The following is a 23194-nucleotide window of genomic DNA, read 5'->3' as shown; positions in this document are numbered from 1 at the left end:
AAATAAGATACGAAAGAAGAGATGCTGATACTAGGGCTTTCCTAGAGCTTACGAGGACCTTTGCAGTTTTCCTCGCTGTCGTCCAGCAGCGATGACCTAGCTTTGGGAAACAAGCGTTGCGGTCGGGGCAGGTTGGCGAGGTGCGCGGAGCGCGCTAATTGATAGAAGACCCCGGCCTGCAGCTCTGCTCTTCAATTAGCCGCGAGTACCGGCGCTGGCGTAGCGGTGCACCGCCGACCGCGACGCTCTGGATACGGCCGTTAGGTAGCCGGGGGCCGGAATCACAACTTGTTGTACTGCTCTGCGTGTCGTTAACCGTGCCTCCCTGCGAATGCGACACCACGTTCACTGCATCGCATACTATACTGCGACGTCAACAAAAGGATAGAAATCCGAGGAGCCTCTAAGTTAGATAACGTTTACACAGTAAGAAAATACGACAAGGGCAAGAAATTTAAATCTATCCGTTGACTAGACAAACTAAGCTAAACATAATCCTTGAACTAGGATGTCTCAAAACCACTCATCCAAATTAACAAAAAATGGTTCAAATGGCTCCGAGTACTATGGGACTTAACTTCTGAGGTCATCAGTCCCCTCGAACTTAGAACTACTTAAACCTAACTAACCTAAGGACATCACACACATCCATGCCCGAGACAGGATTCGAACCTGCGACCGTAGCGGTTACGCGGTTCCAGACTGTAGCGCCTAGAACCGCTCAGCCACTCCGGCCGGCCCAAATTAACAAGACGGTATTTTCTATACGAATCGTGATAAACAATTGGCGTCTATTTCAACTTACACATAGGTCTATAAAGAAGTTATTTTCAAAGTATAAGGTGCGATCAAAATTTTTGGTTTCATGGCGTATATGCAACGTAGCGCTTCTCCGAGGAGGGTATATAAGCAACGACGTGTAGGAAGGGATTACTGTGGCATTTGTGTCTTTACGACGTGGGTGCAGTAACTGCGAAAATGTAAATTATGGCGACGTTGTTACCAAACTCGTCCAAAGAAGATCAATGTGCTGTTATTCTTTTCTTGGCTGTCGAAGGACAAACACTGGTAGACATCCATCGGAGAATGAAGAATGTGTATAGGGAACCGTGTCGGTCGAAAGCCATTACTGTGGAATGGTGCGCCAAGGGGTGTTGCTGCTTTACGATGATGCACGTCCCCGTATCGCAAATATCGTAACGCGAGAGTTACGCCAAGTCAAGTGGGCGAGACTGGAGCAGTCCTCCCCCCACCACCCATTGTCATGGTCTTTCTGCATGCGATTAACACGCCTTCAGTCCCTTAAAATAGGTTTTTAAGTTTCTACGATTCCTGTCAGAAGAGGATGTGCAGCATCCAGTCACTGACTTCACGCAGCACGGCACGGTGTTTTACTGAACGGATATCTTAAATTTGCTGCGTCCTAGGATAATTGCCTCAATGCCCATCGTTTTTGTTTGACTGGCATGTCGATTCTGGACTGTACGGCCTTGCTCCTTATAACTTTCCAATTTTACAAGCATGTAGCGAAATCCCTGGGGTTTCTTACATTTACAATTAGGATCTAAATTTTCATTTACCTGTCACAAATCAAGAGTCTAAATAAACGTTCTGAGTGTCAGATCTTACGATTGTCAGAATATTCAAAATACGACGTACCTCTTTTTGTATATAAATGATTTGTATCTAAAAAACTGAGAAGGTATTCTGATACCACGGAATTATGTTGCTCACCTCTTCACTGCAAAAGTAATGAGATACATTGGAAGGTAAATAATTCTTTAGCAATGTTTTAGGTGCCATAATACGAAACGGACTGGTTCTAAAAGCAAATAAATATTTTTGTGTTTCAGTTACCATTGATAGTGAGGGATGTCATTCCATTTGTTATAATACTGGTACAGAAATGCAAGAGTGATTTTTCAACTAGTTAGAACTGCACTAAAGTAAACTATTTCTTGCGTCTTTTAAATATTTTATAAGAGGGTAACAAAATTAAATTCACGAAAAGGAATCTCTTACTACTGACTTCTGTACAGAAATCCACTCTTAGGATCAGATGTCGCAAAGTTTACTGTACAACTCCCTGAACTTTGAGGACAAAATGGCGCATCGACAACTGGGCTTTCTGTTTTTCAACCGATAAACATGCATCAGCTTTCAGAAAAGTCTGACAAATCAGTCATGGTCTCTCCTGTTTTGAAAACAGTGACATTTTTCCATTCACCTACGTGATTGTGAGTTTTAATGGCTGTTTGAGGTGGATAACTATGAGATATTTTGATCAAACTGCAATTCGACGACCTTACACACTCGCTTTGACAGCAGTGTTTCAGCAGTGTCCGTAAAATCAAAAAAGTTAATTGTATGCTTTGTAATCACGTGACAGCGTTCATAGTTTCAGCTGAGTACAATCTTGTGTAAATCTTACGAACCATAGCCCCTCCTTGCCATTTTTCGTTTCTCTATAATTGCAAAATCTCTGTCACAGCTCGAAAAGCTCTTCCCAATCACCAAAATCTTGTGTGTTATCTCTTCAGACCATCCCAGGTAGTGCATGGAGTAAACGAAGGAGACTCTGACGCATGACTCTTGCCTGTCCAAAGAGAATCACTGCTTGCCATAATGTCCACGCACCATCCGCACTGCACAGTAAAATTAAAGATCACTTTTTCGAAACCCCGTACTGGTCTCCCACTGCGCCGCATAAGTTTGAAATTAGGTGCCTACAACCTTCCTCTGTAATAGCGCAAAAGCGGCGACGCTTCAAATAGCAAAGTGTCGACAGACGTGAGAAAAAAGGCTAGAGCTCAGACGTTGATGTGAGGTTTATGGTGGGTTAATGATGTCATCCTGGCACCAAATTGCACCACAATTCTGCCCAATGCCATTGTGGACATGTCACACAATGCTAAGGTCAGCACATCCCTTCTTACTCACATGTCATCCCTTCTTTTGATACCTCTGTAGCAGAGATCAGAACCGGGATGCCCAGACCTGAAATCACGCGGTCTTCATGAGTGGCCGAGGTAAACATTTCAGGTACATCGCCGCTCAGAACAGACACGAAAAAGCCTCAGTGGGTGACATATAGTTCGGCAATGAAACCACCTCTTCCCTTGGGGCCTTTATTCCCACTCACTTGCAAATGAAAATGACAGTGCGCAATGTGATGAGCAACGAGATGATGTTCGCAACAGTGTTTTGATACTGTTGACGCCCCATCGGACGAGTCAGCTCTTAAAGACACCATGGGGCTGCAAACTCATCGACTGTAATACGACCACTTTGGAGTGTAGTGCGATCGCAATTTCTGCTCTGGTATGCAGGGTGGAACCGTCAGGTACCGTTCAACACCGTGCTACGAAATTCGAAACTAATCTGAAGCAGCAAAGGGTGTTTGTGCTTCCGCAGCCCTCCTCTTTCACGTCATTCTGTGGTGTCATCACTGAGGGAGCGGGTGGGGGGATTGCAACATTTAAAAGTGTGTGAATAAAACGGCAAAGCCCTGCCGGGATGGCCGAGCGGTTCTAGGCGCTACAGTCTGGAACCGCACGACCGCTACGGTCGCAGGTTCGAATCCTGCCTCGGGCATGGATGTGTGTGATGTCCTTAGGTTAGTTAGGTTTAAGTAGTTAGGGGACTGATGACCTTATAAGTTTAGTTAGGTTTAAGTAGTTAGGGGACTGATGACCTTAGAAGTTAAGTCCCATAGTTCTCAGAGCCATTTGAACCATTTTTAAAAAGGCAAAGGGTCTCTCTAAGAACCTACCTAGTTCCGCAACACCGTCGTTACCACACGAGCACTTTTGTTGACCACATCAAAAAATGTACCTCTGCAGAGAATTTGACAACCATTCGGCTGTCCGCAGCTCGTGGTCGTGCGGTAGCGTTCTCGCTTCCCACGCCCGGGTTCCCGGGTTCGATTCCCGGCGGGGTCAGGGATTGTCTCTGCTTCGTGATGACTGGGTGTTGTGTGCTGTCCTTATGTTAGTTAGGTTTAAGTAGTTCTAAGTTCTAGGGGACTGATGACCATAGATGTTGTCTCATAGTGCTCAGAGCCATTTTTTGAACCATTCGGCTGCATGGCTCTCCACACCTGCTGTAGCGTCTTTCGTGCTGGCTTACGGGATATAAGCGATGTCGAAGGGGTTGTCTACCCTCCGGCTTCGCGATCCCTTTGGTGCTATTCGAGAAGGGTATGGACAACACCGGGTATCACCTTTCCGTTCTCTTTCCCTGATGGTTATCAACTGTACAAACACTTGAACCCTACAGATACACGGCACTGTCACGCACAGCACACTTAAGACACAACACTGTGCGTGAGGATGGGAAGCCTTTCCAATGGCGTCCAACGGCCAGAAGTGCCATAGAACTTTAACTTTGTAACCTATAACAAAACTTTTAAACAAAGTTCTGTTATTATATAATGTTTAGCATTGTGCCTTATTATCAGTGTATTTCGTAGCGCTTATCCCATTGTATCTGGGTCAGCTGTTTCTTCTTCTTAGCCGTCCGCGGTGGCCGAGAGGTTCTAGGCGCTTCACTCTGGAACCACGCGGCTGATGCGGTCGCAGGTTCGAATCCTGCCTCAGGTTTGGATGTGTGTGATGTCCTTAGGTTAGTTAGGTTTAAGTAGTAGTAAGTCTAGGGGACTGATGACCTCAGATGTTAAGTCCCATAGGGCTTAGAGCCATTTGAACCATTTTCTTCTTCTTCGTGATTTGGCAACTTTTCTTTTCATTTTAACATTGGTGAGAGGACGGCCTTGCTCTAGTCACAGTCGTCAGTTAACATACGGGAGGGCAATCACCTTTGACATCTGTCTCTGAATGATATAAACAAATTCTGTAAATCATGAAGCAGAGTTTGTGGACCAGCCCCGAATTTGCTCAGTCGTTAAAGCCACCTACAAGCCACACAGGTGTAACAGAGCAACCCACGGCGTGAATTCAATACGGGTCTGACTCACCTCTTGGTTTCAGCAGTTTATGCGCCGTGTTGTTAACGTATAGGATTACGTCTAACTGACACAGCTACTACCGTAAAATATTCTCGTCGCCGGCGGCTTGCAGACACGGATATGAATGTGCCTGTTCTTTCTTTACGATTTTTTTGTCCACTATTCGATCTGTCTGTCTGCTTGCTTAGTGTTTGTAGTCCAAAATTTTCTTGGGCAATCTTCAGTTTCCGATTTCAGTAACATGTTCTTTCCACCCATCTTTACATTCAGTTGTGGCAGTTGTGACCTTCAGTCCGAATATGGGTTTGATGCAGCGCACCACGCTAGTCTATCCCGTGAAAGACACTCTCTGCGTAACTGCTGCAACCCACGTCTATTTGAACCTGCGTGTTGTAGTCAAACGTAGATATCCCTCTGCAAATTTTAGTCCCACGCTTCTCACCAAACTGACTTGATGTCCCGGGATGTGTCCTATCAGCCAATCTTTACTTTTGCTCAATTTGTGTAACACATTTCTGTTATCATATGACATGAATTATTAAAAAAGGCTCAGTCGTATGTAAGCAGGTAGCAGACAACCATTCTAACGTAGAAGTTTCTAGCAAAAACATCCATGCGACACCTCTTAGAATATTGCTCAAATGCGTGGGGCCAATACCAGGTAGGACTAACAGGAGATAATGAACTACAGCACAAATGGTCATACTGTTTTTTTAACTCGCCGGAGTCCCTTACTACGATGCTGAAACATCTGAACTGGCAAATGCTTAAAGGTAGATGCATCAAGGAATGTATAAGTGCTGCAGCGTATATGCAACGTATCGTGACTGCGATTCGGGTGTATAAAAACCGACAACTAGGCAAGAGATTAGTGTGTCCTCCGTGTTATTCTGACGTGCGTGCATTAAATGCGACACCTACGGCAACGTTATTACCAAATTCGTCCCAATTGGACCAACGTGTTGATTTTCATTTCTTGGCTGCCGTAGAACAAACACCACAGAACAATTGCTGTGAATGGGACAGCATGTCTGTCAAAAACCACCTTTGTGGAATGGTGCGCTAAGTTCAGTGATGGTCACGATTAGACAGAAGGCGCCAGTCCATCTATGAGGCCAGCCTCATTCATTTGACTCGACACATGAGACATTCGAGCACGCTTAGAAAAGGTCTTGAAGGGTCTACGATTCTTGTAGGACGAGGATGTGCAGTAGGCAGTTACGGAGTTCTTCACGCAGCGGGACACGGTGTTTCACCAAGCGGGTATCTTCAGTCTGGTATGTCGGTGGGATGATTGCCTCAATGCTCGCGGCGATTTTATCTTATTGGCATACCAATTCCCGACTGTACGGCCTTTGAACGGAAGGAATTCCCGTAAGCAACGTGAAGACGCGATTGCACTAATTACAGAGCGCATAGCTGCATTTAGGTAACAATCCTTCTAGCACTAACAAGCAATTGGCACGGGAGGAGACGTTAATAGTCTGTACTGTCAAAAGTACCCTCCGTGATGCACACATAGTGGTTCGCAGAGTACAGCATAAATGTAGCTGAGGATATACACTGATGAGCCAAAACATTGTGACCACCAGCTTAACAACTTGTTGGTCTGCCTCTGGAACGAATTACTTCACTGATTCTGCTTATCAGGGATCCGACAGATTGATTGTAGGTTTGTGGAGGTGTGCGCCATTAGATGTCTACTCAGAGGTAATGTAATTTGCATAAATAACGGGCCGCTGATATGCCTACGCGGTGATGGCACCCAATAGCGACCCAGATGAGTTCCGCAGGATTCAGCCGCCGAGACCTCAATGTGAGTTCACAATAATGCTGCTCAAACCTCTGTAGCCCGCCTCTGGCTCCAAGACACGGACAGTTACACTGCTGAGAGATGATATCGTCATCGTGGAAGACTTCAAGCATGAAGGAATGCAGGTGGTTCGCAGCTGTGAGCGTGTCTTCGATTACTACTACAGGTCTCATGCGAGAGCGGGAGAATGTCTCTCATATTATAATATGGATTCCATCAGCCTGCGTCCGCGACTGGCTGCACGTTTCGAGCCGCCGTTCACCTTGATCACAGACGACCATCGACCTAGTGTAGCAAAAATGTGATTCACTCGACGAGTCGACACGTTTCCTTTGATTGACGGTCGAATCCCGATGGTCCCGTCCCCACTGCAACCATAATTGACGATGCCGTTGGCTCAACATGTGAACAAGTAGGGGTGGTCGCTGCGGAGCTCCGCGTGCGTGCACCAGAATTGTGCTCTTTTGGCAGAGATCCCACAGATCACAATCTACTCCAATTTACAGAGCAAGCGAGCCTCCGAACCCATATATTCTGTGAAGAGTCCTGGACATCCAATCATTTACCGCCTAGTGGTAGTTTCACTGTCCTTCTACTTCTTCCCATAGATGCTCACGACACAGCACGTGAACATTTGACCAGCTTCGCCATTTTCGAAATACTCTTTCACAGGCTCTGCGTAATAACAATCTGCCCTTTGTCAAAGTCGCTGAATTTCCCTATTTGCAGCCTATATCTTCGTTAGGGTGTCCCCTGTCCGTATCTGCTCCGCTTATATACTTTCGTTATCGTGCCCAACGTCGGGGTGGGCACATGTCATAAAGTCTTGGCTCATCAGTGTAGATCCATATTTACGTTTTCCATAAATCCACTAGATCACTTAAGGCAAATACCGGGGCGTTTGCTTTGAGTAAATACAGTGAACTTCCTCTCGCACCTTTGCCGAAGCCTAGCTTGCGCTCTGTATCTAATAATGTCGTCGATAGGGCACTGAAGCTTACTGTTCCTCGTTATATACCAGCAGATAATGTTCGAAAGCGGAATAATGTTATTTCCCCTTTAAGTGGAGGTTCTGGTTGAGAGACACAAAAATAAGTGTAGTTTAGAATTTTTTTCTTATAAGGTTTGTTTTTATTAAAACGGGGGTTTTATCACTTTACTACACATACACTCGGGTATGAAGAACATTATCTCATAACAAATTAAAAATAGCAGCTACAAACCTAATCAGAGTGTGCACCCCGCGGCGCACTCTGGTTGTCGCGGAACGTTGTACACACTCACAACTACGTCTGAAACCCATGAAAAATATAAGTTCTAAAATTAGAATGAATACTGTTTTTTGGGGGGGTGGGCGGAGGGACCATCACGATGGAGTTTGAAAAATACCTCGCAAAAGAAAAGTAGATACACTATGTGATCAAAGGTATCCGGACACCTGACTGAAAATGACTTACAAGTTCGTGGTGCCCTCCATCGGTAATGCTGGAATTCAATATGGTGTTGGCCCACCCTTAGGATTGATGGCAGCTACCACTCTCGCAGGCATACGTTCACTCAGGTGCTGGAATGTTTCTTGGGGAATGGCAGCCCATTCTTCGTGGAGAGGTATTGATGTCAGTCGGTGAGGCCTGGCACGAAGTCGGCGTTCCAAAACATCCCAAAGTGTTCTATAGGATTCAGGTCAGGACTCTGTGCAGGCCAGTCCATTATAGGGATGTTATTAACAAAGGGCAGTATTTATTACGCAGAGCCTGTGTAACCACCGCACCACAGGCCGTGCATTAAGAACACGTTCTCGATCGTGTTGAAAGATGCAATCGCCATACCTGAATTGCTCCTCAACCGTAAGAAGCAAGAAGGAGCTTAAAGCATCAATGTAGGCCTGTGCTGTGATAGTGCTACGCAAAACAACATGGGGTGCAAGCCCCCTCCATGAAAAACACGACCACGTCGTAACACTACCGCCTCCGAATTTTACTGTTGGCACTACACAAGCTGGCATATGACGTTCACCGGCCATTCGCCATACCCACACCCTGAAATCGGATCGCCACACTGTGTACCGTGATTCGTCATTCCACACAACGTTTTTCCACTGTTCAATCGTCCAATGCTTACGCTCCTTACACCAAGCGAGAAATCGTTTGACTTTACCAGCGTGGTGTGTGGCTTATGAGCAGCCGCTCCACCGTGAAATCCAAGTGTTCACACCTCCCTCCTAACTGTCATAGTACTTGCAGTGGATCCTGGTGCAGTTTGGAATTCCTGTGTGATGGTGTGGATAGATATCTGCCTATTACGGCCCTCTTCAACTGTGGGCGGTCTCTGTCAGTCAACAGACGAGGACGACCTCGCTTTTGTGCTGTACGTGTCCCTTCACGTTTCCAATTCACTATCACATCGGAAACAGTGGACCTAGGGATGTTTAGGAGTGTGAAAATATCGCGTACACACGTATGAAACAAGTGAGACCAAAACACGTGACCACGTTCGAAGTCCGTTAGTTCCGCCGAGATGCCTCATTCTGCTCTCTCACGATGTCTAATGACTACTGAAGTCGCTGACATGGAGTTGGTGGCAGCACAGTGCACCTAATATGGACAATGTATGTTTTTGGGGGTGTCCGGATACTTTTGATCACATAGTATATTTGAAAAACATGTCAATTTTTCCACATGTTTTTATGAGATAAAACGCAAAAACATATTTAAAATTCGCGAGGAAAAAGCTCTCGCTAAAGCCCCTGAATTTAGTTATCTTTCATTAAGGAACACCAAATGAATCGATTAATCTCTAGAGTATGTAAGGCGCCCCAGGTACTAAAAAAAAATGTTGTTTTGAGAGAAACGCGAATAAAGTTTGGAGAAAAAAATCGCTATCGCTTAATCTGTGATCCGAGAACCATAGAGGCATCCTTACTTTTCGTCAAATATGCTTTGATTCAGAGTTTTGTGCTGTATTTTTTCAGTCTGAGTTCTTCTAAGAAACTGAGTCATTCTTTGCTCCGTGGCTGTCACGCGTTTCCTATCAGGTAACTCCGTGAAGTTTCTTCTGTTCGTCCCTATGACGATTGCTAATACGTTCATGACCTTCAGAATAGATTAATAACATTCGCTGATTTTACTTTCAGCTATATATGTTGCTGTTCCAACAGTTTTGGCCCCAGCAATGAGAATGTTTCGGTACCAGTTTCCAAATGCACGATTTGAAGCTCTCTTTCTCGTTTGTGCATATTGGCACCGGTGCATCCGTTAAGCACATCTCCATTGGACAGAAATTCGTATACTGGACGAGTCTTGAACTAAGTCATTGAGCCCATATAGCTGCCTGCACTTCAGTAGGCGCTCGGTTCCATTCGATTAACTGTAAGTTCTAAAATACTTTCACAATCAAAAAATCCTTTTGCAAGCATACTTTACTCATATATAAGTTAGGGATACACACCATGTAGAAAGAGATCTATTTTTTCATCGGTCACGTCCAGAACCTCCCGTTTAAGTATTTTATTCTTTGACATTGTCTTTAGCGAGATACGCAGTCTGTTGATTTAAGACATTGTGGATAAAAATCCTACTTCAATCAAAATCTTCTTTAGTGATTACCGCTTTCGGCTCATTGAAGAGCTGTCTTCTGATCAATGTCAAATGTTTTTCAGTGTGTGACAATCATTACACATCGTAACATTGTCAGTTTACAAAACCATCTAAGATTTTTCATTTTTGAGCGACTTAACTGTAAGAATACGACGATGTGCGATGACTGGCACACTCTGAACAATATTTTAGATCGATCTGAAGATGGCTCGTCAGTGAGCCGAAATCCGTAATTAATAAAGAAAATTCGCCAACCTGACGTATGGTTTGTATCCACATATGTTTCCCTTTTAATTAAATCCGCAGTTATTGTCGGGTCCCCTGCATGCTGTTGTGTGACATGTAAGCCGGTCGGGTACGGTGGCGAAGTTATTCGACATTGTAAGAAGAAAAAAAGAAAAAAAAAAGCGTTCCGAGTAGGAGACAGGTTGAGGCATTAACTCCAGGTAGTGCCTTCAAGAGCTGCCAGCACCAACACCTTCAGAGATTAAGAAAACTGTGGGCGTCCGTGGTGACAGCGCACCTTGGGCGGCGCCTCGACTTATTCGCAGTGGGACTGTAAAGTGTCTGCAGCCTATTGGACGGCGATGCTGCCAGAGACGTGCCTACAGCGCGGCAGGATCAAAGCATCGCTGCGGGCTCTCCGCGGAGTATCGCACCCCCCCCCCCTCCTGCCCCTACACCGCCCCCTTCACCTCCCCAGCGCCGCCCGCTTTGTCCGTTTTAGTCGCGCACTCGCCCGTTCCGAGCCTGAGACCGTGCGCAACGGGCATTTAAAATAGCGCACAGGCGGGGGACGGAAATACGGTGCCATAGCCAGTTTCGGGGAAGTCGCGGAGGCTTTGCGGCATCAGGGGATCAGTTGAGAGCACGTTTCACAACTCTTACTAGGAAAAAATGGCGTCCATTTTTTACGTTATCGACCATTAGTAGCTGCAATAACAGTGATTTAAACATTTTTTGAGTCATTATTCATCTGAATGGTTTGATGCAGCCGGCCACGAATTCCTCTCCTTACATCATCACTGAGGAGCACGCCTTCAATTATTTTGCTGGAAATATTCCGTTCTCTGTTTTCCTCTACAGTTTTTGCCCCCTACGCCTCCCTCCGGTACCATCTAAGTTATTCCGTGAGGTCTTAACAGATATCCCTCAGTCGTGACCGTCCTTGTCAGTGTTTTCCATATATTCCTTCCCTCATCGATTCTACGGTGAACCTACTCATTCCTTACATCATCAGCCGGCCGGAGTGGCCGTGCGGTTCTAGGCGCTACAGTCTGGAGCCAAGCGACCGCTATGGTCGCAGGTTCGAATCCTGCCTCGGGCATGGATGTGTGTGATGTCCTTAGGTTACTTAGGTTTAATTAGTTCTAAGTTCTAGGCGACTGATGACCTCAGAAGTTGAGTCGCATAGTGCTCCGAGCCATTTGAACCAACCTTACATCATCAGTCCATCCAGTTTTCACCATTCTTCTGTAGCACCACATCTCAAAGGCTTCAGTTCTCTTTAGACTGTTCATTCCATTCACCAGATCGTGTAATACTTTCACTAAGGATAAAAATATCATCGGCGAATCTTATCATTGATATCCTTTCACTTTGAATTTTAATTCCACTCTTGACCCTTTCTTGTATTTCCGTCATTGCTTCTTCGACGTGTATATTGAAAAGTAGAAGCGAAAGACTGTATTCCTGTCTTATACACTTTTTAAACCGAGCACTTCGTACGTGGTCTTTTACTCATATTGTTCCCTTTTGGTTCCTGTGCTTATTGTATATTGCTCTTCTTTCGTTATAGCTTGCCCGTATTTTCCTCAGAATTTCAAACATCTTGAACCATTTGACACTGTCGAAAACTTTCTCCAGGTCGACAAATCCCATGAACGTGTCTTGGTTTTTCTTCAACCTTGCGTCTGTTATCCACCACAACGTCAGAATTGCCTTTCTGGTGCCTTTGCCATTCCTAACGCCAATCAGATCGTCTCCTAATACATCCTTAATTTTCTTTTCCATTTTTTACATATTATTCTTGTCAGCAACTTCGATGCATGAGTCGTTAAGTTGACTGTGCTATAATTTTCCCACTCGTTGGTTCTGGCAATCTTCGGAAATCTACGGATGTTTTCCCGAAAGTCAGGTGCGTATCGCAAGTCTCATACATTCAACACACCAAAGCGAATAGCCGTTTTGTTGCAATTTACCTCAATGATTTTATAAATTTTGATGGAGTGTTATCTATCCCTTCCGCCTTATTCGATTTTAAGTCTTTCAAAGCTCTTCTACATTCTAATTCTAATACTGGATCGCTTATCGCTTCTATATCAACTCTTATTTCTTCTTCTGTCCCGTCATCAGACAAGTCTCCCCCCCTAATAGACGTCTTCGATGTACTTTTTCCGCCCATCCGGTCTCTCCACTGCATTTAACAGTGGAATTCCCATTGCACTCTTAATGTTTCTTTTTCGATTTTTTCACATCAGTCATGCATCCATTTGACTTAGCTTCCCTGCACTTCCTATTTATTTCATTCCTAACTGACTTGTATTTCTCTATTCCCGAAATTCCGTGAACATATTTGTACTTCCTTCATTCATCGATTAGCTGAAGTATATCTTGTGTTACCCATGGTTTCTTCCGCTCCCTTCCTTGTACTTGTGTTCTCCTTTTCAACGTATGTGATGGCTTATGTGATGGCTCTTTTTACAGATGGCCATTCCGCGCAACAGCTACGGTCGCAGGTTCGAATCCTGCCTCGGGCTTGGATGTGTGTGATGTCCTTAGGTTAGTTAGGTTTAAGTAGTTCTAAGTTCTAGGGGACCGATGACCATAGATGCTAAGTCCCATAGTTCTCAGAGCCATTTGAGCCATTGCTAAACACTTCCGTGTCCCACTACTTTGTGCACTGATTCTTCCTCACTTGTCTCTTGAGCCTATTCTTCATCGCAACTAAATCGGAATCCTATATCTGCTCCTGCGTGCGCCTTACAATCCGGTATCTGACTTCGGAATTTCTGCAAGATAGTGATGTAACCGAACTGGAATCTTCCCGTATCTCCGTCCTTCTCCAAGTATACTTCCTCCTCTTTTGATTCCTGGACGGAGTATTCGCTATTACTAGTTGAAATTTATTTCATGATCCAGTTATTCTTTCTCCTCCCATTCCTAGCACCAACCCCATAATCTCCTGTAACCCTTCTTTCTACTCCTTTCGCTAAACCGCATTCCTATCACTCATGACAGATTTTCGTCTCCCTTTTATGTACTGAATTACTAATTCAATATTCTATCTCTGTCTATCCATCTTTTCCTTGCGACGTCGGCATGTATACCTGAACTAAAGTTGTCTGTGTTGGTTTGCCGTCGATTCTGATGAGAACAACATTATCACTGAACTGTTTACAGTAGCTCAACCTTGCGCTACCTTACTATTCATAACGAATTGTGATCCCGTTATACCATTTTGTGCAGTTGTTGATATTACACCATTCTCATCTGACCAGAAATCCTTGCCTTCTTTCAATTTCACTTCACTGACCGCCACTAAATCTAGATTGAGCCTCTGAATTTTCCTTTTCAGACTTTCTAGATTCCCTATCACGTTCAAAATTCGGACATTCCACGCCCTGATTCGTATAACGTTATCCATTCGTTGGTTATTCGGTCTTTTTATCATGGTCTACTCTCACTTAGCAGTCCCCTCCCAGAGATCCGAGTGGGAGACTATTCCGGAATCTTTTGCCAATGGGGAGATCATCATGACACTTTTTCAGTTACATGCCATACGTCCTGTGGATACACATTATGTGTCTTTATTGCAGTGGTTTCCATTCCCTTCTGCATGCTCATGCCGTTGGTCAATGTTGATTCTTCCGCCTTAAGGGGCAGTTTCCCACCCAAGAATCAAAGAACACTGTTTTGGCAACGTCGGTGAGCTTCTTTCTCTACTGTTCCTCGTCTGACTGTCTTACCCTCAGAATCGACTACACGAGGAAAGAGGAAGACAACAGTGAAAATCTCGCCATGTTACAATTCTCTGTGTGTGTGTGTGTGTGTGTGTGTGTGTGTACTGGGAATCGAATCCAAAACCTTTTCCGTTCACAGGCATCTGCTCCACTTAAAGTTATCCAGCCACGACTCGTCACCCACCCCAGCACCGACCACAAGAATCTCTCTTCTGCCTTCCAAACTTCACGAAGTTCTCCTACCTTCTTTTATTTTAAGTGCTTATCCACTCTTCAGAGTTTGCCCCGTAATCCCGGTTCGCCAGCATTACGATCATTGAAGTCTTCAGCTTTCATATTTATCTTCCTCATTGTTCCAATTACTCATGCTCTCATTGTTATTCTCAGCCATCCACACTTCCTCGTTCTTGGTACGGACAATTCCAGGACTGCTCTTGGCTATCGTCCTTGCTCCATTGACTGAACGTGGGCATACTCTTGGAGACTGTTTATCAATTTTTACGCTGCTAGATATCCTTTGCTGTCCGTATCTAAGCCGGTCTCGTTTAAATGCTACCATTTACTTCTGTATGAAATACTTCACAATATCCAGGCGGAGGTTCGAATCCTCACTCGGGCATGGGTGTGTGTGTTTGTCCTTAGGATAATTTAGGTTAAGTAGTGTGTAAGCTTAGGGACTGATGACCATAGCAGTTAAGTCCCATAAGATTTCACACACATTTGAACATTTTTGAACTTCACAATATCCCTATTCCGCGCTATCAATACATAATCAAATAATAATGAGTAAATAGTTCCATGCTGGACGTGTGGAATGGCTCACTGACTTTCTCCCTGCTCTAACTACTGCGTACCTTTGCTGGTATATTATCCAAATTAGGGATGTTCACTGTGCCTCTACACCTTTATACTGTATCGCTTCACATACTGGATTGATAAGATACAAAATCCACAAATACACAGTTCTGTGACTACCGTCTGTGGAACTCGTGTATGCAGAGAAAATAAGATGCAGGCACCATCTCCAGCAACGCACTGAAGAAGCGTGTGCCAGCATTTCTGTGGAAGTAATTCTGCGAGTGCGTGACAGTTGGATTCAGCGCCTTCTAAAGTGTGTTATCCGAGAGGGAGATCATGTTGAACACATTAAACGAGTGCCCTGTCCTTTATGGAGAAAAGACCCACAAAACGTGTCCTAACTTTTGAACTGTAACTGCTACTTCGAATCTGTTTACAGAAATGAACTTGCCAGAAAATGCTGACGTTGTTTCCATTTTAAAAAAATTGACTTAGAGTCAAGACGACCGATTTCAAAATGGCGCCCATGTTCTGTAGAGACCGTAAAAGATAGATCATCTCACCCACACCTTACTGAAATATTCAGGTTTCTCCATTCCTGCAGGAATTTTGACGTAACAGCGTGTACTACGACTTTTGACTCAGCCTGCAGATCGTGCTGTGGTTGCGTTACTGCTAGCCACTTTCATCTTCCTCACCATTCCACGACTCCGCCGATCTCCTGTATCCAAGCGAACGTATTTCCCCACATATCTCTCCCACGCCTCCTTCTTATATTTTCTTATTAATTTCTTAGCCCGTTTGTTATATATTTGATAATTATTCTAATGCTCTTCACTCGCAAAGCTTAAGCATATGTGATACAAAGAGCGTCCATAATGAAAGTTCCGCTTTCAAAACTCTGTAGAAAGAGAACGACTGCTCAGAATGACGTCAAATTTTGTTGACGCAGTGGGAAACGCCATGGCACGAAAAAACTAACGAAAATTATAGCAGTAGATGGAGCTGTAGGCGTCCTAACGTAAAAGACATCACTACAAATGACAGATGAATCGCAACACGACGGATAAGATTTGAGCTGCATATTACACCATCCGTATTGTTCACTACAAATGAGTGCACAAGTTCGACAGTCAACAGTTGTGGCACTGTTAGTCAGGTAAGGCCATCCGTCATGGCATGGTCGTATCACATTGGATGGGAAAAATCGGTTGTAATTGTCCCGGGGCCAAAAACCGCACTTAAAGAAAAATGACATCGGTCACTAATTGTCATGAGACTGGTGCAAGATATGTTATATATGACCGTTTCCTGCCACAAGCTGAAATTGAGAAACAACATGTTTCACTACGGATCGCAGAGTGTCGGGGGTCACGTTCAGAATGCTCTCAATTCAGCTACGTTCGTAACTGGAGCGCTGAACACAACATTGTTCAGATCAATCGAGAGCCAGAAGTCACATGGATTTAGATCAGGTGATTCGAAAGGCCGGGTTATGGGAAAATGACGGCTGATAATTCTAGCATTTCCGAACTGCCTCTACAGCAGCCGCTTCACTGGCCGTGCAATGTGCGTACAGGCGGCCCATGTCCACGCTGTTGAAGGTGGAAATGACGGTGGTACGCAAAAGACTCTCATAGGGTTCACCAGTGATGGTACAGGTAATTGGACCCACCCAGTCCCAGTCTCCTCGAAAAAATACGGCCCTACGATATACCACGCCGCCAACTCACACCGGAGAATGAAGTGGTACCGGTTGATAGACATTGCCCATATTTTGGAGTTCTGCGTACTTACATGTCCTTGGAGATGGAAATGGGATTCGTCTGTTCACAGTTTTTTCCATGGCCATTTACTGTCCACTTGCATGAGAGTAAGAAGTTCCAGGGCGAACGTTAGGCTTGCTGGCGGGTTAGCAGGAAGCAACTCCTCAAGATGGGTCGTTTTGTATAGATAGCAATGCAGGATATTTCGTAGTATTTTATGCACCGTGCTCGGAGTCATCTCCAAAGTTCGGAATATTCCTCGTGAATTGCATGTTTGCACACCATCGCTCTACCCCTCCTGCAATGCTGTGGCCACATTTTCGACAAACGTCGGTTCAACTACTTTCCTCCATTTGCCACATTGCACTTCGAAAGAAATTGTCTTTTCGAATTTTTCAATGTTTTTGTCCACATCTTAAGTAGATATCGAAGTAATTCCGTTTTTCATGCCTTTAAGTGTCGGAGCTTCTGCAGGGCTACTGGCGCACAGTTACCTTTCTTGCAAAAGAGTTTTACCAACAGCCCGCGATTCATTATGGAAAGTTGTTGGGAGGCTCGGACGCAAACTTAGGAACATCCGCGTCCAGCCCATCTGCAGGTGTACGAAACCTGACGCTTACAGCACCATCTATCGGATAAATTTTCGTTAATTTTTATGGTTCCATGACGTTTTCCCGTGCGTCAATATTATGCTATTCAAATCTGACGTCATTTTGAGCAGTGGTTTTATTTCTACTGCGTTTTGAATCAGTAACTTTAATTATGGACACCCTATTTTGGGGAGACGGGGGAGGGGGGGGGGGAGAGTGAAATGAGAACGAAGATGGAGAAAGAGTAAGTAAACTGTTTATTATTCCAAAAGTGATCGACATTACTGTTAATAAACGTATCCCACTGTGAGACGATACGTTCAGTGCCTTCATTGAAAAACTTATACGGTTGCTACGGATTTACGATTGTATGCTACGGATTTATGATTGTACCCAGGCATATACCTCTTCGTCCTGGTTCTCTGGTTCTCCCAGATCACACTACACGAAATCCACCACAGCTACTTTACCTAACATGTAATTACGTTTTACTTAGGTATAAATCGTGAGATGTGGTAGAGCTTATGTATCCTAAGTGTGGCCAAGAGAATTTTCATTGATGTCTCGATAGATATTTGCAATTTCGTTTTTGCATTGTGTAGGCGAATTCTGCCCAAACAATTACTGCTCGTTGCGTCTTTCATGCGATTCCCAGCATGGGAAATTTACGTGCTCCATCTATTCCAGCTACACAATCCCAAAACGAAACTGCGCGCGCACGCTTGTGTGTGTGTGTGTGTGTGTGTGTGTGTGTGTGTGTGTGTGTGTGTGTGTGAGAGTGAGTGAGTGAGTGAGAGAGAGAGAGAGAGAGAGAGAGATTGGTGCGTATGTGTGAGCAGTCTTCAGTCCAAATACTGGTTTGATGCAGCTCTACACACTAGTCAGACTCTTCATCTCTGCATAGCTAAAGCAATACAGATCCATTCCAACCTGCTTACTTTAATCAAACCTTGATCTCTTACGATAATTTTTACCCTCAATACTTTTCTCCATTAAGAACCGACAATTCCTTGACGCCTTGGGTTCCCTTCTTTTAGTCAAGTTGTATCGTAATATCTTTTCTCCCCAGTTCGACCCCTCTTTAGTAGCTAACCTATCTACTCATCTAGTATAGGGCATTCTCTGTATCACTGCATTTCAAAAGTTTTTATACCCTCCATTTCTGTTCAGCTCATCGACCATGTTTCATTTCCATACGAGGCAGCACTCCACATACATTGAGAGAAGACTATAAATTTATGTGTTCAAATATTTTGTCTTAGAACACAAAACAATTAAAGACCACAAAACGAGGCTGCTATGCAGAAATCTGTGAGAGCCACCTGACGATGGATTATCTAAAAGTCCGAAAGCAGTAAATGTTAAATGACGATAAATTTTTATCGCACTTGTGGCTGTTTGTAAGCCTTATAAAATCTTTATCTTTCTCACTAGCGTTCTTCTTGCTATTGACAATCTGCATTTTTTCACCCATCTCTTGTGCCATAGTTATTTTGCTGCCGGAATAGCAAGACTCAGTTTCTACTTTCTGCGCCTCATTTCCTGATCTAATTCCCTGAGCGTCGCCAGGTTTAATTTGATTACGACTAAATTGCTCTCGTTTTACGTTTATGTTCATTTTATTACCTATGTTCAAGATACTTCCCATTGCGTTGAGCTGACAGTTATAGCGTCGTTGACATTGTAATTATCTTCCAGAAATTCGCAGATAAAACTATGACGGCGTGCTGAAAAGTAATGCCCCCCAATCTTTTATTCTGTTCTCAATAACGGTTGAGGTATTATTTGTCGTTTATACCACTTAGGTAACTTTCCTGCTTCGCTGAAGCAGGTAGCAATCCTCTGCCGCTATAGGGCCACTACTTGTAGCGTGTAACATGGCGATGTCTATCGTAACTATGCCGGTGTGTGAGAAACCCTCAGAATAGTAAAACTATGAATTTGTAGAGTTCGTCCACACATGGGGCACCCTCCCCTTCTCAATCACAATATCAGGCCACACATGAGCGCTGCAACATCTGCGACAATCCGACTCCTGCCGTACACTGTCAGCGATCGTCCTCCATACAGTCTCGGCTTGACCCCATTCGGTTTCCATCTTTTTCCAAAACTTGAACAACGCCATCGACGTCTTCACTTCGATAGTAATGAAGTCTTGCAAGCCGAGGTGAGGTTGCGACTGCGTCAGCGAAGTCAGACATTCTACAGTGACGGTATCAACATACAGGTCTCTCATTGGGAAGAATGTGTTGGGCGTCATATTGAGGAATGATTATGTAGACATGAAGAACAAAAATGTAAAATGTTAATCAAGTTTATTATATTTAAAAAACTATAAGACTTTTAACATAAAAATGTAGAGGATTTACTTTTCAGCACGCCCTTGTACAGGATATCCACAGCAGCTACGTTACCTATGAATTCTACACAAAACGTACAAGAAATGCACTGTTCTTTAACAGCTAGTCACCCTAAAGAGTAACACATCATGAGGCTAACCAGAGTCAAGAGGATGGAGTACGCCATAAGTGAAGGTGAAGGCGAGTTGGGCTTACCTCTACCACAATAAATTTTCATTCTGGAAGAAGGAGTACTCAGTTTTGATAATTCTGGGAATATTAAAAGTTTATGCTCCAGTCCGGCAGACAGTTTTAAAGAATGAGGAGAAGCAAGTCTTGGTTGTGATGTGTGTGTGTGTGTGTGTGTGTGTGTGTGTGTGTGTGTGTGTTTTGTGTGTGTGTGTGTGCCCGCAATGTACGAGTGGACAATAAGCAGTTCTCCTTAATTTTAAGGCACCCTGTACCCGCAGCTAGGTACTATGTGCAATAATGAACACAGGTCTGGTAGATCAATTTCAACTATGTTCTGACTGCTAACGCCATGAGTAAAGACCTTTTACACTAAAGCGCCAGAGAAACTGATATAGGCATGCGTATTCAAATGCAGAGATATATATGTAAACAGGTAAAATACGGCGCTGCACTCGACAACGCCTGTATAAGACAACTATCTGGCATAGTTTTAGACCGGTTACTGCTGCTACAACAGCAGTTTATCAAGATTTAAGTGAGTCTGAACGTGTTGTCATAGTCGCCGCACGAGCAATGGGACAGCGCATCTCAGAGGTAGCGGTGAAGTGAAGATTCTCCCGTATTACCATTTAACGAGTGTACCGTGAATATCAGTCCGTTAAAACATCAAATCTGCGACATCGCTGCGGCCGGAAAAAGATCCTGCAAGAACGGGACCAACGGTGACTAAAGAGAATCGGTCAACGTGACAATAGTACAGCCTTTCCCCAAATTGCTGCAGGTTTCAATGCTGGGTCATCAACAAGTGTCAGCGTGGGGACCATTCGACAAAACATCATCGATAAGAGCTTTCGGAGCTGAAGGTGCACTCATGTACCCTTGATGACTGCACGACACAAAGCTTTTCGCCTCACCTGGGCCGTCAACACCTACATTGGACTGTTGATGACTGGAAATATGTTGCCTGGTCGGGCGAGTTTCGTTTCAAATTATATCGAGGGGATGGACGTGTACTGGTATGGAGACAACCCTATGAATCCATGGACCCTGCATGTCAGCAGCAGACTGTTCAAGCTGGTGAAGGCTCTGTAATGGTGTGGGGTGTGTGCAGCTGAAGTTATATGTGACTCCTGATACGTCTAGCTATCACTTTGACAGGTGACACGTACGTTAGCATCCTGTCTGATCACCTGCATCCCTTCGTGTCGATTGTGCATTCCAACGGACTAGGGCAATTCCAACAGAACAATGCGAACCCTACACGCTCAGAATTGCTACAAAGCGGCTCCAGGAACACTCGTCCGAGTTTAAACACTTCCACTGGCCACCAAGTTCCCCAGAAATGAACGTTATTGAGCATACGAGCATATCTGGGATGCCTTGCAACGTGCTGTTTAGAACAAATCTCCATCCCCTTGTACTCTTAGGAATTTATGGACAGCCCTGCAGGATTCCCTCCAGCACTACTTCAGACATTAGTCGAGTCCATGCCACGTCGTGTTGAGGCACTTCTGCGTTCTCGCTGGGTCTACACAATATTAGGCACGTGTACCAGTTTCTGTGGCTCTTCAGTATTAACATCTGAAGTCATCAGTCTCCTAGAACCTAGAATTACTTTAACCTAACCAACCTAAGGACATCACACACATCCATGCCCGAGGCAGGATTCGAACCTGCGACTGTAGCGGTCGCGCTGTTCCAGACTGAAGCACCTAGAACCGCTCGACCACAGCGGCCGGCAAATAATTGTTTATTTATTCATCAATGACGAGCGTTTCGCCTAATTCAAGACAGCTTCAGCTTGACCTTGAATCAGGCCAAACGCGTATCATTGACGAATAAATCGTAATTTCAACATCGCAACCAGAACTGTTTTCATTTCTTCATTCTACATACTGTCTGCTCTATCACCACGCCATCAAGTGAAAACCTTTTAGTTTTATAGGAGTACTCGTCTCAGTTACATATTGTGTAACAGTGTGACGACTGTGGATGATGAAGGTGTAAGTTGGAGGAATAAAAAGAGGAACTGAATGTGGCACCAATCATTTACTTCAGAAATTACTTTTCCGATTAAGAGCAAACTAAAACAGGAGGAGAAGGACGAAATGTTGGAAGTATAACTATAGACGACCCAAAGTACAGGATACACCTACTTCAAGAAAGTAGCGCGATGATTTTGTATCAACAAAGATTAAGTGTAACATTGGATGCAGTGGAGGAGGACTGGAGTAACAATGAACTAAACGGTTTTCTAACACAGTCGATTAATGAATCAGCGGAGGAGGCCTTAGGAAGGGAAAGAGAGGGAGGAGTAAGAACTGAATGAATGACCATGGCGTTGTTGGAGGTGGGTGACGAAAAGAAGAAACAATAGGGGGCAGCCAAACGAAACGAGACAGTTGAAAAAAGAAAGGTAAGTCAACTATGTATTAATTCAAAAGTAATAGCCGCAACTCTTAGTCATGTGATTCCCGGCAAGAGTGTCTCTCCCCAGTGCAGATAGCTCGCGTGTTAGAATATCAGCCAGCGGGAGTTGACTAGAGACGGTGGTACAACAGCAACAAAAGTTGTTTTACATTCACCACGTCAACAAGTGGATTTCTGCTACATCATTTTATGAAAAAAAGATATTCCCTCTTATGAGAAGTGTGATTGATTCATTATAAAGCTATATTAATTTTTGAAACAATTTTTATGATAATATCGTGCCATAAAATGCGGTTGTGTCAAAAATAGTTAAAACCGTGTGACGCGATTTTCGGCGAGAGCGCAGTACTGCAGCGTAAGGGCCTCGCACTACACCATTGGTGTCCAAGTTCGCCTGGTCTCCCGATATGGGATTTCTTTTTGGGACAGGGTGGAGGAGGGGGCTTCCGCAATACCCTTTCCAATAACTTTGGTTGTACAACAAGGTAATAACTCCAGATATGCTCGTGTAAATGCGGGACGAGTTCGACTATCATCAGAATGTTTATCTCCGTCCAGTGAAGGGTAAATTCAACATTTGTGAAAGGCTGAAAACTCGGCAAGTATTTTGCTCGTCGGTTTCATCAATAAGTAGAATATATTTATCATTCTGAGGCTGACTAAATTGAAAATTGGCATAAAAATGTTATTATAAAACACGGTGACTGGCTATAGCGTGCCCTGTGTAATTTCCATGTCTCTC

This window comes from Schistocerca cancellata, chromosome 2 (genome assembly GCF_023864275.1).
Source record: "Schistocerca cancellata isolate TAMUIC-IGC-003103 chromosome 2, iqSchCanc2.1, whole genome shotgun sequence".
Lineage (NCBI taxonomy): Eukaryota > Metazoa > Arthropoda > Insecta > Orthoptera > Acrididae > Schistocerca > Schistocerca cancellata.
This window is presented reverse-complemented; position numbering follows the sequence as displayed.